Below are 14,976 nucleotides of genomic sequence, written 5' to 3'. Positions count from 1 at the left end.
CCTTCCTTGTCCTCTCGGTTTTGAAGGATGGAACAATTTGATTTGTTTTGCGGCACAGAGCTTGTAAAGTTGAACAAGAGCCGCCGCCACGGAGTCCCCTTCGCCCCACGTGTGGCTAAACGATCACTTCCCTGCGTGCCTCACATCGCAACAAATCTCCTTTTCATGATCACTTTTCACTCTGGCCTTTCTTGCCTGACTGGCTCTTTTCTAAACAAGAGCGGCGAGAGGAGAGAGAGAGAGAGAATCCGAGGAAGAATTTCTTTTTCCTCTTCAGGGTTTTGTGTGCTGATGGCTGAGTGAGCGGCCATTATAGAAGGCGCAGACCACCACTGGATGACCCCGCTTGGAGCGACAAAACCCAATTGGTCACGGCCGCCAGCAGCTAATGGGCCAGAGAAGTCTAGCCCTGGGTGGGTAATGACTGTATTCTCCGCTTTTCTCTTTTGGCCCCTTCTGTTGCCCTCGTACCCCCCACCTTAGCCCTCCGGCCACCAGCCCGTGCTCTTGCCTGTACCTCTTTGCATCCGCCCCGCATGCCTTTGTGTCATTTACACTGCGTGTTCACAAGGCTATTTGTCACAGCGTCTGAGTGGCCCACTCGACAACAGATGCCGCAGACAGATCAGCGAGGCCAATCGCGGGGACCATATGCTTCAATGAGTCATGGCCTGACACGGCACCGTCTCTGCCAACAGAAATTAGGACCTCACTTCAACTCAATGAGAGCCGGGGCCCGTTCCGACTTGTCATTTTCAGACAACATATCACTTTATTTATAGTTTGACTGGTCCGGCAAGCGACACTCAAGTTGCAACTTGTTTTTATTCAAATTTGAGCTCAGACTGACACCCAAAATTCTTGTTTCCTTATCATGTTAATGGCAGCAAATGAGTTCTGGTTGGAATCAAAACTTTGTCAAAAGTTTGTCTTTTTAGTTGAAAATGGCTTACCTGTTCTGATTTTAAAACGACCTATCCATCAATTGGGTGTGTATATGTAATAATCTCCATCCATCCATCCATCCATCCATCATCTACCGCTTATCCGGGGCCGGGTCGCGGGGCCAACAGCTTTAGCAGGGAAGCCCAGACTTCCCTCTCCCTAGCTACTTCTTCCAGCTCTCCCCGGGGGATCCTGAGTCGTTCCCAGGCAAGCTGGGTGACATAGTCTCTCCAGCGTGTCCTGGGTCTTCCTCGGGGTCTCCTCCCAGTGGGACATGACCGGAACACCTCACCAGGGAGGCGCTCAGGAGGCATCCGAATCAGATGCCCAAGCCACCTCATCTGCCTCCTCTCGATGTGGAGGAGAAGCGGCTCGACTCTGAGCCTCTCCCGGATGACCGAGCTTCTCACCTTATCTCTAAGGGAGAGCCCGGACACCCTGTAATAATCTGATGTGACAATTTAACATTTATTGTTGATGGTTTCAAAAGTCATAATGAGCCTTTGAAGGAAATCGTATTAACAACGTGACCTGAGACCAAAATGAGTTTGACATCCCCGCGAGCATGGACCACAAAGTATCCAGAATAAAGCATGCTTGTTTAAATATGTCACTCCATGTTGGATTTTACCTTAAAAACTGACGCACGAAACAAAATGTGATTAATTATTTATATAACAACATTTTTACCCAAACCAGATGTTTCCTAATCCATATTCTGCTAGCATAATGTCAACATGTAATGCACAACAAACGGGCAAACCAAGTCACTTTTCACGCTTGTTTTCATTGCATATTTGATCTTGACATTTTGGAATAATAAAATAATATCATAATATTGAACAGTCATACCTTCTCTTGACTTGGACTATTTTTATCTAAGCATGCCTCTCTACTACACTAGAAAATTCTTCTCCTGCCTATTAAGAGTGCTGTCCTGCGTCCCAAAAAAAAAATAATACAACGCAGCCAAAGAGACAGGGGCCACATTCATACTTAGAACATGCTGTGGACCAGCAAAACTTGGGACATGCATCATCCATAAAGACATTTGTGAGTTTCAAAAATATTGCTTCCGTTGGAACTATATCAAAGACTCGTCATTTGTACATGTATTTTGACGACATCACTCCGAACTCTCTTGGCATAGTGATTCATTCTTCGCTTGATCCTCACTAGAGTCGCGGGGGGTGCTGGAGCCTATCCCAGCTGTCTTCGGGCAGTAGGCGGGGGACACCCTGAATCGGTTGCCAGCCAATCACAGGGCACACACAAACGAACAACCATTCGCACTCACACTCACACCTAGGGACAATTTAGAGTGTTCAATCAGCCTGCCACGCATGTTTTTGGAATGTGGGAGGAAACCGGAGCACCCGGAGAAAACCCACGCAGGCCCGGGGAGAACATGCAAACTCCACACAGGGAGGCCGGAGCTGGAATCGAACCCGGTACCTCTGCACTGTGAAGCCCACGTGCTAACCACTGGACTACCGGGCGGCATAGTGATGGACATTTGAATTAATCACACACCAAAAAATTGTTTGATATCTTGATTGATATCTTCGGGATTGACGGGGTCAACTTAAATGAACTCATGTACACACTATATATATATATATATATATATATATATATATATATATATACATATACACACGTATACGCACACCCAGCGTATTCCCAAAGCTTTTTTTAGGATGGGTTGGCAACAGATAGAAGGGGTGGATGGAGTCAAAAGCAGGAGAAGAGGAGGAGGAGTCGGTGACGGTGTGGAGGTCAGCGCAAGCTCTATTGAAGGCCTAAGACAACAGCACACAGAATGATAGACTCCTCAGGACTGTTGGTGCCTCACGGGCCAGTCTCCCTCCTGTCTCCTCTCAATGGCACCCTTAATCGCACATGAGAGACTTTCACAGGTACCAATGTGTGTGTGTGTGTGTGTGGAAGGGTGGAGCTCAGTGGCGGTGGGGTTGTATTTTAGAGATAAAGCCTCCTAGTCCTATGCTTGATTGCTCCGCTATAGACACTCTCTCAGTGGCTCTGAATGGCTCCCTTAGAAGCCAGTGAATAAACTCTTACTCTTACGCTTCCATACATCACTCTCCACCCGGCTCCTCTGGCAGATCCTCCCCCTCCTCTCTTACTTTGAATTTTCCATAGAGTTGAGCACAAACCTTCAAATCGCACCCCCCCCCGCCCCCCCAAGAAAAAAACCTCCCCACACTTCTTTGCAAGTCCTTTTGCGAAACCTTTTCATGGTAAAAAATTCATGACTCACAAATCCACCGAGAAAAATTTCCAAGTGCCGCTGCAGTGTTGTTGCTCCAGTGTGTATGTTCATCAACTGATATATAGATAAATATATATTCATTCATTCATCTTCCGAGCCGCTTGATCCTCATTAGGGTCGCGGGGGGTGCTGGAGCCTATCCCAGCTGTCTTCGGGCAGTAGGCGGGGGACACCCTGAATCGGTTGCCAGCCAATCACAGGGCACACAGAGACAAACAACCATCCACACTCACACTCACACCTAGGGACAATTTAGAGTGACCAATCAGCCTGCCATGCATGTTTTTGGAATGTGGGAGGAAACCGGAGCACCCGGAGAAAACCCACGCAGGCCCGGGGAGAACATGCAAACTCCACACAGGGAGGCCGGAGCTGGAATCGAACCCGGTACCTCTGCACTGTGAAGCCGACGTGCTAACCACTGGACTACCGGGCCGCCATAGATATATATACGTGGCTTATATGAAATATGTTATAAATCTCATGAGCTATTTCAGTAATTTCTTGTGCTTATATAATGTGTCTTTAATAGTAAGAGTCATCGTTCGAATTGGCCCTCCCTCCACTAAATTCGAACAGTATATCCACGCCATGAACACAATCGTCACGGAATGAGCTGCTTTACGCTCGCACACCCAGTGGGTGCCAAATATTTAATGATAGTACTCAACTTTGCACAATTACAAAGTCTGACAGCGGACAGGGAAAGAAAAAAAAAAACGAGCAGTCTGTCAGTTTACTTCCTTCTTGTTGACATCTGAAAGAGACGCTGAGGCGGCGATGCTTTTCTGACAAGCTAACCATTAGCTTGCATGACTAAAGGCCTTCCTTCGCGCCGCTGTCAGCAATTTCCTGATCTCTTTGACAACTCTTGGCTCAGCGGGATCAGATTGATCAGTGGTTAGAAAGTCATTCGGGTCCGAGTTAATTAGTATTTTACGCAGGAATGGAGTCGGGTAATGTAATAGGAGTATATGACAAGCTCTTTTTCAAACTGCGTCGTCCAGAGAGGAAATGGAAAACGGCAACAAATAAAGGCATTCTTTGCTCGACTCGAAACGTTCATTGCTCTCATTCTTTCCCAACAAGACGCTACGCAAACTTGCATTTTCCATTCTTAAACCTTTCCGACGACAGCGACTGGCATCTGTTTACATTGCCTCAGCTTTATACAATACAATACAATACAATACATGCTGATTTATATAGCGCTTTCACAACAGCGGCAGCTGTAACAAAACAGTTAACATAAGGTAAAATAATAAACACAACACATAACATAAAACACGGACAGTCGTGCAGTCCTAACCACTTTTCCGTCACACGCTTTGTTGTTTGAGGCAGTTTGAGATGAAAGAGGAGAGAATCAAAGTGTCCTTTAACCAGTGGATCAGAGACATCATGCTCAAAACGTGCACACGTCGGCTACAAGCTAAGTTTCAAAGTCAACAAGAAGCTGTAGCATCCATTGACGAAAAAAGATATTGGTTCACTTCTCCTGTCCCATGGAAATCCATTTCAATTCCAAGCTGCGACTCACGGTTTCAAATATGCATCGGCGCTCTTCGCCAACGCTCCTCTCTCCTCATCCTCAACTTCAGCGGCCATCCATCCAGCCGCACCAACGCCAACTGTCCAACAGCGCTGACATAGCCACTGAGCAAATCGGGGTTGTGAAAAATGCTGCCCATTACAAGCGCCCCAGGTCTGTCCAGCACCGACAGTCAATGGCGCCGACATTCCTCCCAAACAAAATCTGTGCTGGTACAGGCGTGCTGCCGAGAAGGCGCAACTACCAAGCACAGATACTGCTCTTTTGACGAATGTCGTGGCCAAAAAGCACTGAAAACAGTCCATATCAGGTCCACACAATGAAACAACAAACATGTGACAAAACAAAAGACAAAAACAGCAAAAAAGAACAAAAAAGCAAGGCTCTTTATATGTAAAACCAAGCGGCGAAGGTTGGTGACTGTTGCCTCCTTATGGTGCAGCCTGGTTAAAAGTATTCAAATTCAGCTGGCAGAGCGGACGTGCAAAAGCTTTGCATAGTCCTCAGTCCTCCGGGACCTGAGCCCAGGGCGGCCTACCTTTTGTGTGGCCCTCAGCCATGTGGACCTTGGGGAGGTTTTGTTGCTATGATCAGGCCTCTATTTAAACAAATGATACAAACCAAGCATTTACATCAACCTGGTTCTTCCCCATCGGATTTACCTCCAAGCTGTTCCCCTTCTGCTCCGATTGTCAATGCTAATTCCTCGAGTCTCAACATGACTTGGGTTTTCTGATTTACTAGCGCAAACCCAGTTTGTGAAATACCTCACAGAAGGGTGGGGTCCTGAAACTTATTATTTTTCAGTTGCGTTTGTATTGAGAGAAAGTATAAACCGAACCGACAGATAAGTAGTCCCCCCCGCCCCCCCCCCCCCACTTCAAGGATTATTTTCTTTTTAACAGCGCATTGGGCCACTTCAAAATCACCACCAACAAAAGATCCAATATAGGCCGCCCTAAAAAAAAAAAAAAAAAAAAAAAAGATACTTGGAGTCCCCGCGACCTTTGCCCTCATCACTGTTTCAATCATCTCATGCACTTGTGAGGAACTGTGGCTAAATTAGCCCGCTTTCAAACCCACAAGTGCCTAAATTAAAACTTCATCCTCTATCCAAATCCTCTGCCACTCATCCTTCCTCGGCCAGAGCCGCATCTCATCCAGCAGACAGAAGGAGAGTGGGTCGGGGGGGGGGGGGGGGGGGGGGGGCATCGTTGACTTGCACTCCAACACTTTGGAGTCCCGGTTGGATACAATGATGCTGCAAATTAAAAGGAATGACTGTCCAAATGAAATCAAGCAAGGCGGGCCCATACAGCGCGGCCCTCAGTCCCAGCTCGGATGGCACCCCCCCCCCCCCCGAAACTCTTCAAGACGTTCTCATGAGGGAGAGGTGAACACAGAGAATGAATGGAGGTTTTCTTCACAGCCCTCCTTGAGATGCTCCTTCTTGCTAATTAACTGGGCCCCTTTGTCACATCCTGGGAGGACAGAGAACCTCGGCGCGCTCAAAAGCGCTCTCAGAATCGGCAAACCCTCGCCGACTGTCTTCTGCTCTCATGCCCGCTTCAATCTTCTCTTTGTCACATGTCGCAATAGGGCATGAATTGATACCGCTTTTAATTAATGAGATCATTGTGCCTCATCAATGCCATTATTTCGGCTCAGCTCTCAGAGGGAAGCGCGGCTGGTGATGATCAAAATGTCGGGTTTTTTTGTGTGTGTGTGTGTACTTTCCAGGCTTCTTTGTAGGAATTTTCATATGAAAGCGGAGTAAAAACATTGGTTTGTAAAGTGGCTGTGGGACGGGGAATGCAGCTGTGAGGCCTGAGCTGCGATGCTCTGGCATTTCCAGAAAGCGCTAAAATATTGATCGTTGCGCATGATCTTTCTCCGAGTGCATGCGTGACGGCAGAGGATCGGACATCAAAGAGAGAGGCCTTGCCGCGCATTCCCTCTTCAAGCAACTGGTAGCTATAATTCATATTCCATCTGTTGGCATTTCGGACTTTGTCTTGAGAGTTTCGGACACATGTCGTGAAGCTAATCGGGTTGGACTCGACGACTGTGACGATGAGATCTGCTTCTGTCACGATCAATTAGTCTCTGTTCATCTGCCAGCTCAGCCGAGCAGAAGTATGGAAAGGCAAAAGGATGGGAAAGGAAAAGCATAGACATGGGGAAGAGTCGGAATCATCGAGTTTTCTACCGAACGGTTCAAAGACAACCACGAGGAAGCCAAGGTAGCGAAGCACTGCGTACAAGTAAAGTGAAGGCAAAGTGGTCCTTCCAGTTTAGGACCCAATTCATCGTGGATCACATGCAAATGGCTCATGACTCCCTTTCAAAGTTTCGAGTGAAATGTTCACATTCTGGCTCCGGGGCTCGGTGGTTGTCTTTGGAGTGGACTCTCTCAAAACCATTGTGACATTCAATGTCTTCTCATTTTGGCCCTGCAGAGCAAAGGTCACACTGCAATCGGTGACCTCTACCCTGGCCTGCTCTTTTGGGCTTTTGTACAAGAGCAAGAGCTCTCTCGCACCCGGCAGCGAAGAATAATGTACTAAAAGTATTGTGGAATTAATACCTCTTGGGGAGATGAGGTACAGGGAGAACATGCTAACTCCACACAAGAAGGCCGGAGCCGGAATCGAACCCCTCACCTCTACACTGTGAGGTGGACTTGGTAACCAGTCGACTAGCGTGCCGCCCATTCCTTGCCCGGGACGTTCAAAATAGTCTGAGATCAGCGAGATGAAAAAAAAGTTATCAGACGGAAGAAGAAGAAAGAATGGGCTATATGCTTTATGGTTGGTGGGATTGACAAGCCAAGTAGGAGGAGGGGCGGGGTTAAGACCAGTTAGAGCAGAGGGCACCTCACCGATGGCTTATCAGAGTGCTTGTAAGGCAATCAGGGGATAAATTACAAGCCACAATGATCATTAGCACAGGCCACTGGTCCATTTATGTGACATTCAAATGAAGTTTTGGACTGCTGCAGGAATCAGACCTGGGGGGGGTCTGCCGAGTGGAAAGTCAGTCACAACGCATTATTGCTGTTTGTCTGACCAAAGACCCCCCGAGCGTCCCGATGGTCATCATGCCTCACAGACTTTCAACAGGTTCAATGGAGCAGCTGATGGTCCACATCCGGGTTGAGGAAACCCAAAATTCGCCGTGTCGGCTCTGCTGCAGACTCCCAAAAGGTCCGCCGGCCACATCTGAGACTACGCTACAAATATTTCTCACCCTGAAACCGCTGAGGTTAAATTGTATCATAACTACGTTGAATGTGCAAGGATGTAGAAAGTCCTTTAGCACTTTAAAGTGTTGAGTGATGTGGAGAAGAGCCAGATGAGGTGGCTTGGGCATCTGATTCGGATGCCTCCTGAACGCCTCCCTGGTGAGGTGTTCCGGGCATGTCCCAACGGGAGGAGACCCCGAGGAAGACCCAGGACACGCTGGAGAGACTATGTCACCCAGCTGGCCTGGGAACGCCTCGGGATCCCCCGGGGAGAGCTGGAAGAAGTAGCTAGGGAGAGGGAAGTCTGGGTTTCCCTGCTAAAGCTGTTGCCCCCGCGACCCGGCCCCGAATAAGCGGTAGAAGATGGATGGATGGATGGATGGAATATTGATCAATTCCAGTTATACAGATATGTAGAAAGCTGCAATGATCAATAAGGCAACGTTGTCACACAGGAATGCGCAAAATTGGCAAATGTTTGCTGGGTGCCACTTGGGAATTTTGATTTGCATTTTTAGGAAATAAATGGTAAGATTGAAATGTCTGCTGGTTTTAATATACACAGTTCGAAAGGCCCATCCGAGGGCAGGAACTGGAAGAGGTGGTGAACAGGATGTAGAGGGTGAGAGACAATTTTGCCTGTTCTTGTTTAAATTGCAGTTAAAATCTAAAAAAAAAAAGTAAAAAAAGTCAAACTTCTCTTTGAATCAATAAATTTCCCTTCTGTAAGATTAGACTGACTTGTTCAGGTTTTGGTGTGTAGTATATAGCGTATAAAACATACACACTCACCGACCACAATGCTTTAAAACGACTTTTTAAAGGTTGTTTGGCTTCTGTATAGTGACAGTACTTAGCTATAGCTACACCCTCAAAAACGGATCAGACTTGCCTTTTAAAGTTTCTAATCGTGCACTACACCGTTGAACGGTTGTCCTGTTTAACAGAAACAAACGCAAAAGGTATCCTTGAGTCTCTTAAAGGCCTATTCATGACCAACATCAATGTTGTAGCTGCCCCGCACACGTCTTGTATTTGTACAAAAAGCCAAAGAGAGTGCGCTCCAGATTAGAGGTCACCTTCTGCAAACCCATGCCAACACCAAGGAAGAAGGTGTACACGGTAAAAAAAAAAAAGCCAAATTGTTTTGTCGTGGATCTTCCATGAAAACACGAGAGGCCAAGTGCAAGAACTGCGCCCGGGGGCCGCTTTTTCCTGCTCAACTGGGACCCTTTCGAAAGCACGCACGCACACAAACAGACACTCGTGCGGCGGGAGCAGCAGCAGCTCTGAAAAGATCACGAGGCTTTCCCGCTGTTATGCAAATGCCTCAAAACGCTTGAGTGAGAATTATATATGAATCCAATGAGGCTTTCTCTCTCTTTTAGGAATGCTTAGCCGCAAGTACTGAGAAGGCTCAATGGCAAGCGTCCGCTTCACTCCCCGGCCATGCGTATTATTCGGCTTGACGAGACGCAAACTGACATAAGCACCCGGGCTCACTTTCACCCACCGGCAATCCGATTATATGGCCAACACGGCATCAATGCTGCAGGGCCAACAGGCAGTGAAGTCCGTCAAGCATCCCCTCCTCCACCCAAGCGCCTTCTTTCCCCCCCCATTCATACCTCCCGCTTCCACTGCCTCGCACCGCTACCCCTCCGACGCGCGCACACACAAAACCACACACCTATGCAAGAGACCACTGTTGTGCAAGATCTGCTCATTTTGAGGACCCCCATTTTGAGGACCCCCTTCACTGACAATCAACGCCGCACGCACAAACGCGCGGCTAAACAATGCTCAAATCTTGCGCACAAGCATACATTCAAACATCTTTCAAACACCGTCGGCTAACAAAGACAGTATTAGGCAGCTGCACGCGGTGGCCCTCCTGATCCCCCGTCTTAGGGCCTTGTTCATTCCATATTACTCCGAAATATCTGTATCAAATAAGTGCTGCAGGTTGAGCCCGAGGAGAGTCGTGGCCAATGTCACCGTGGGACTAAACCGGTGTTGACAACCACACAAGTCGGGGTTTCTTGAACGTGCCGCGTCGCGACGCTCGGGTGCTCTGACGGGGCACCCGTTGAGGCAGCGGGTGTTTACAGGACGCCGTAGCCTAAAAAAGGCTGCCCGCAGGTGTTGAGACGGGAGGAAGGGGGTGGGGGGGCGAGGGGGTTGCTCCTTGCAAATCGCCCTGCGTGCGTGAAACTAATGTCGAGATGAGATTAAACTTGCGTTGGGGCACATTTGCATTTGGCAATTGATTCACACTGTGTCACTGTGGCAAATCGTGAGTGTGAGTGCGTGTGTGTGTGTGTGTGTGATGAACTAAAAAGTGGTCCCCACAAAACACAAACCAGTGTGAGTGTGTGTGATGAACTAAAAAGTGGTCCCCACAAAACACATAAACCAGCGTGTGTGTGTGTGTGTGTGTGTGTGTGTACGGCGCCTCACAAGGATTTAATGGAACATGGCTGGCAGATTCTTGTTAAAAACTAGAAGCCTTGCTTTAACATCAGCACACGTGTGCCAGACAATACTCCCGATTGAAATATTTACATTGCATTCGATGAATTGCAATATTTGAAGGTGGGCTTTCATGTTCCACCTGCCTCTCGCTTCACAAGCATTCGGAGTCAGCGGACAACTTTGCTTCCTCTGCACCCCCCCCCCTCTCTGTTTTGTCAGGTATTAATGAGCAATTAACTCTGCATACATGGTCACGGACAATGGTTGTGGTTGTCAGATTATGCTAATGAGGGTGGATGTGCCAGCAGCGCGTGAATAGGGACGGTCGCGGTTCCCCCCCTCTGAGATGGGGGAAAATGATATGCAAACTGTAGCAACGTGCGCTCCCGGATTAGGACGGTGCTCAACATCTATTCTGGTGACAAGCTATTTGACGTGCTTCGAGACGGCGAAGTAGTATAGTCCCATTTATGGACTGAAAACGGACAAACAAGTTGAAACGGTTATGTTTTGGTTGTTTGAGGGGGGGGGGGGGATTCAGGGTGATGGTGTCTGGAAACGCTCGAGTGAAATCGGTGAGGTTGAAAGAAAGAAAAAAAAAGTTGAACTCCCTTGGCCGAGTCGGAGTGAACAGGTGCAGCGTGAGTTCATACAGAGCGCTTTGTGCGCTGACATGGCGCCGGTCCATTTGGTGAGAAGGGGGAGGGAGGGGGCATGTTTAATACAAAGTTAATATCAATTTAATGCTTGTCACTGCGCCTGTGAGACTCGGGGCTTTGCTAATTCACTCGTGTTGTGAAGGGCTTTTTTTTTTTTTTTTTTTTTTTGCGCCGCCTGCGCCAGATGCTACGGGAACTTGGGCGCTACTCGAGAAGCGAGGTGAAGCCGCGGCCAAAACACCCCGAGTGGGAATCTGTGTTAAGGTGAAACCAGGGGGGGACAAATGGAATCAACTGAAAGACACTTTCACTTCACTTCTCGCAGCCTGGTCCACAATCCACAAAATTGACCAATTAATTTGCGACAACTAATGTTGACTTTTTTTTAATACAAAGATGTTTGTTCAAATGTTTCATATTGTAGGATTTAAAAAAAAAAGCAGATCAGAGACAGGACACAAGACATTTCAAATGGCAATTTTCTGTCTGGAAAAAAAAACAACACGAAAACAAATCAAGAAAAAGAAATGTGGCCATCAGGAACAGATGTTCACACCAAGACGAGCAGGGGGGGAAAAAAACCCCAATGGAATCATAAAAATAAAAGGAAATAACATTTTAACACACCACTAGTACTGCGGTGTGGCACCGCCTCTGGCTTTTCTAACATCAGGCAGTCTCAGAGGGATGAGATTTGTAAGCTGGAGCCATTTTCTTTCACGCGCCAGTGTTACTGTAAACGTGACAAATGAACAACTTGAAACAAGCACGCTGGGACTTCTCTTTTGAAGAATGGTGCGTTCAAGAACACTCCGAAAATTGTGTTTTAATTCGCTTGTGTTTTCATGAAAAGTGAGTGGGTGGGGACACATTTCTCCCTGACTGGTGTGATGTCACATGAGGCTGCAACCAGTCAGCACAATCTGTCGTCGTCGCCCATCCCCACGGCCGCCTGAATAGACAGGGAGTTCCCTCTCCTCGCTGCGCCCATATCGCCAATAAATAATGAGGGAATAATAAACAGTAACCACCTGTCGAACTCACGGCACAATGAGACGAACCCATGGAGGGGCTCTCATGCATGCGTTAACATACTCGGCCCCCTTTTCACTTAACGCGGCAGAAACACACGAAGCACAATGGTGGAGTTCATCAATTTACTAAACTCAACTGCCGTCCCTTTTCTGCAAAAGAATGCAACAGTCTGATCGAAAATATTGACTCGCCTGACACTCGGTTAGATTAGGCAGACTTGGAAAGCCGAATGGGGAACTGACGTAGTTGAGTGTCAAACGTTTTGAATTTGTTTGTCAATCCAATTCGCTCCGCTAACAGGCCGCAGGCTTATTCGGGCACGGTGACGTCATTGTGGCTTTGAAGGAGGTGGGCCATGCCGTTCGCACTGCGGGGATTCCAATTGCAGAAAGTTGGGAGATAATCTTTGAGACACATGAAGAAAAAAAAATCGATGAAAAATTGATCGCGAGGTAGAGCATGTACACGCCATTGTGATTTTAATTGTGAAAAGTCAGGGGAAAACTCCTTGATCTCCACTTCACCACACAATATTGATTACTAGGTGGATTCCTAAATCTGTAAGAATATATATTTTTGTAATTAAAAAAGTGGTGAAAAACTTAAAAGAAATGAACAATAACACGATACTTTTTTTAAAATCAGAGGTGCAAGTAAACTTTTCTAGATATTTTTTAAAAATCTGCCCTCGGTTTTTTTCCCTCCAACACATCAGGTTTTCCCCAAAACAATATCATACAGTTGTTTTATAATAATTTAGCAAGATGTATGAAGTGAGGTGCATTTGTTTTTTTTGTTTTTTTTTTCTAAAATGTCATTACAACGCACGGTAAAAGCCCTATTGCGCAAGCGTTTCTAGGGCAAAAAAAAAGAAAAAGAAAAATCTCCAGAACATGACGTGCTAGAAAAAAACTAAGGACAGTTTTGTCCAAAATTCATTTAGAGACACATAAAACCATTGTAATTTTTATACAACTCCATATCTTCGTTTCCTATACAGCTGATCCTCATTTTCTTGTATGCTAATTTACCCTACATTAGCTCAATTTTGAGAGAGGTGTTAATTAACTATTACACTTATCGTTGTTATTATTTATTCTCCAATTACACTATCTGAAATGATTGATTCATTTAGAAGAGAAACGGGAGACTGTGGAGTAGAGTCGTCGTATTAATTAGAATCTGTTCATATATTAGCACGCACATTAGCATCACGGTCGGGCGCCATTTTGCTAAAGTCGTACACTTCTTCCCATAATAAATGCGCGGGATAACAATTCTGAATGTTATACCTTGCAGAATGAAGCTGATAAATTGTGTGGGGGAATTGGTGGGTGGGTGTTCAGAAGAGTGGGCTCGGACTAGAGGAGCTCGGCGGTTGTTAATATGTCCGCGATGTGCTTTTAATGGCTCTAATTGAGCCCCGGGCAGCTGTTTTAAGAGGGAAAGTTTGGACGAGGCAAGCCGGCAAAGCTCATAGAAATTCGTCTCGGTCAGGCCGGGCCGCCCATGCTTCCTGCTAACCATCTGCTTAGCTCGTACAAAAGGAGGATTTTGGAGAGCCGAGTAAAGGAATATGGGCTAATAAAAAAAAAAAAAAAAAAGAGGCTTTGAAGGCCTGCTCGATTCTCGGAGGTGTCTGCGTTGCGCGTCGCGCGCGTGCACGCCGCGCAGGAGGCGCCCCTGATAGGCGTTGAGTGATGTGCAAAGGATCATTTCACGGGGGCGTTCCCTCCGAATGATTACACCGTGGCCGCTTGAAAAGTGACTAATGTTAGACCACTCGTCACTTATTTTGGGACCCGATCCCACAGACTGGTTGCTCGCAATATCAAGCAGACCGCTCAAAAGTTTTATCCGAAAAAAAAGGGAAAAAAAAGAAGAGGTATTCCAGTGTATTTCGAATCTGAAATCAAATGCAACCATTCTCCGGTTCTTAATTATTTAGAGAATTTAATTTAAAATGAAAACGGTCTTTTATATGGATTCAGTATTTTATTTTTTATTTTTCCGCACGCAAAATGTATTGGGAAGAGTTATATCTTAAATCACAACGACATTGTTATCTGTTAGTATTCGTACGATAGTAATGTTGAAGTGCTTATTAAAGAAAATAGAATTATTGGATTTGGATGTGAATATATTCATTGAAGTTTGCACGATCAGATCTAAAAATCCAATGAATTTTTCCAATTAAAATTTAAGGTATAAAATTACCATTGTAATTATGAAATGTGTAGGGGGTGAAGTGGATTTTTTTGGACACGATTTTTTGCGCTTGTACACTTTTGCGTTGTAAAGCTGACAGAACACGACGATCGGGCCCCAAGTGGCATGAACACGAGTTTTATCGGACCACTCAGCGTCCGCTCATATGAATGCGTTTTAAATCAAATCAGAGATGCACTTTTATTCAGCCGGTTAAAATAGCAGAACAAAACCGTCTTTAGAAATACCCCCCCACCCCCCATCTCTCTCTCTCTCTCGCCTCTCTCCTGGAAGCGGGGGAGAGGGAGGCAGAGAAAGGCCGTCCGAGGGGGCGCCTCCCCTGCGCAGCTGAGGCTGACAGTTAAAGTTCATGCTCCTAACAGGATCAGCAGCGCACACTTCTCCTGTTGTGCGCGGCGAGCCGCGACTGTGCACAAAGTGATATTTAACACATCTGTTAAAGCGTTTTGATAGCGGCAATCCCGTTAAGACATTATTCCATGACGAGGGCCCAGATTGAGTGTTGAAAATCCAATGAAACCCTAAAAAAAACGCATTTGCATTT

At 46.5% G+C, this 14,976-nt stretch overlaps 1 protein-coding gene across 1 annotated transcript in view; it reads left to right on the top strand.

Annotated features, from left to right (window-relative positions):
* Positions 1-14,976, top strand: part of csrp3 (cysteine and glycine-rich protein 3 (cardiac LIM protein)) — a 346,019-nt gene that overhangs the window by 158,040 nt on the left and 173,003 nt on the right. The window lies entirely within an intron of this gene.

This window comes from Hippocampus zosterae, chromosome 4 (assembly GCF_025434085.1).
Source record: "Hippocampus zosterae strain Florida chromosome 4, ASM2543408v3, whole genome shotgun sequence".
Lineage (NCBI taxonomy): Eukaryota > Metazoa > Chordata > Actinopteri > Syngnathiformes > Syngnathidae > Hippocampus > Hippocampus zosterae.
This window is presented reverse-complemented; position numbering and strand designations above follow the sequence as displayed.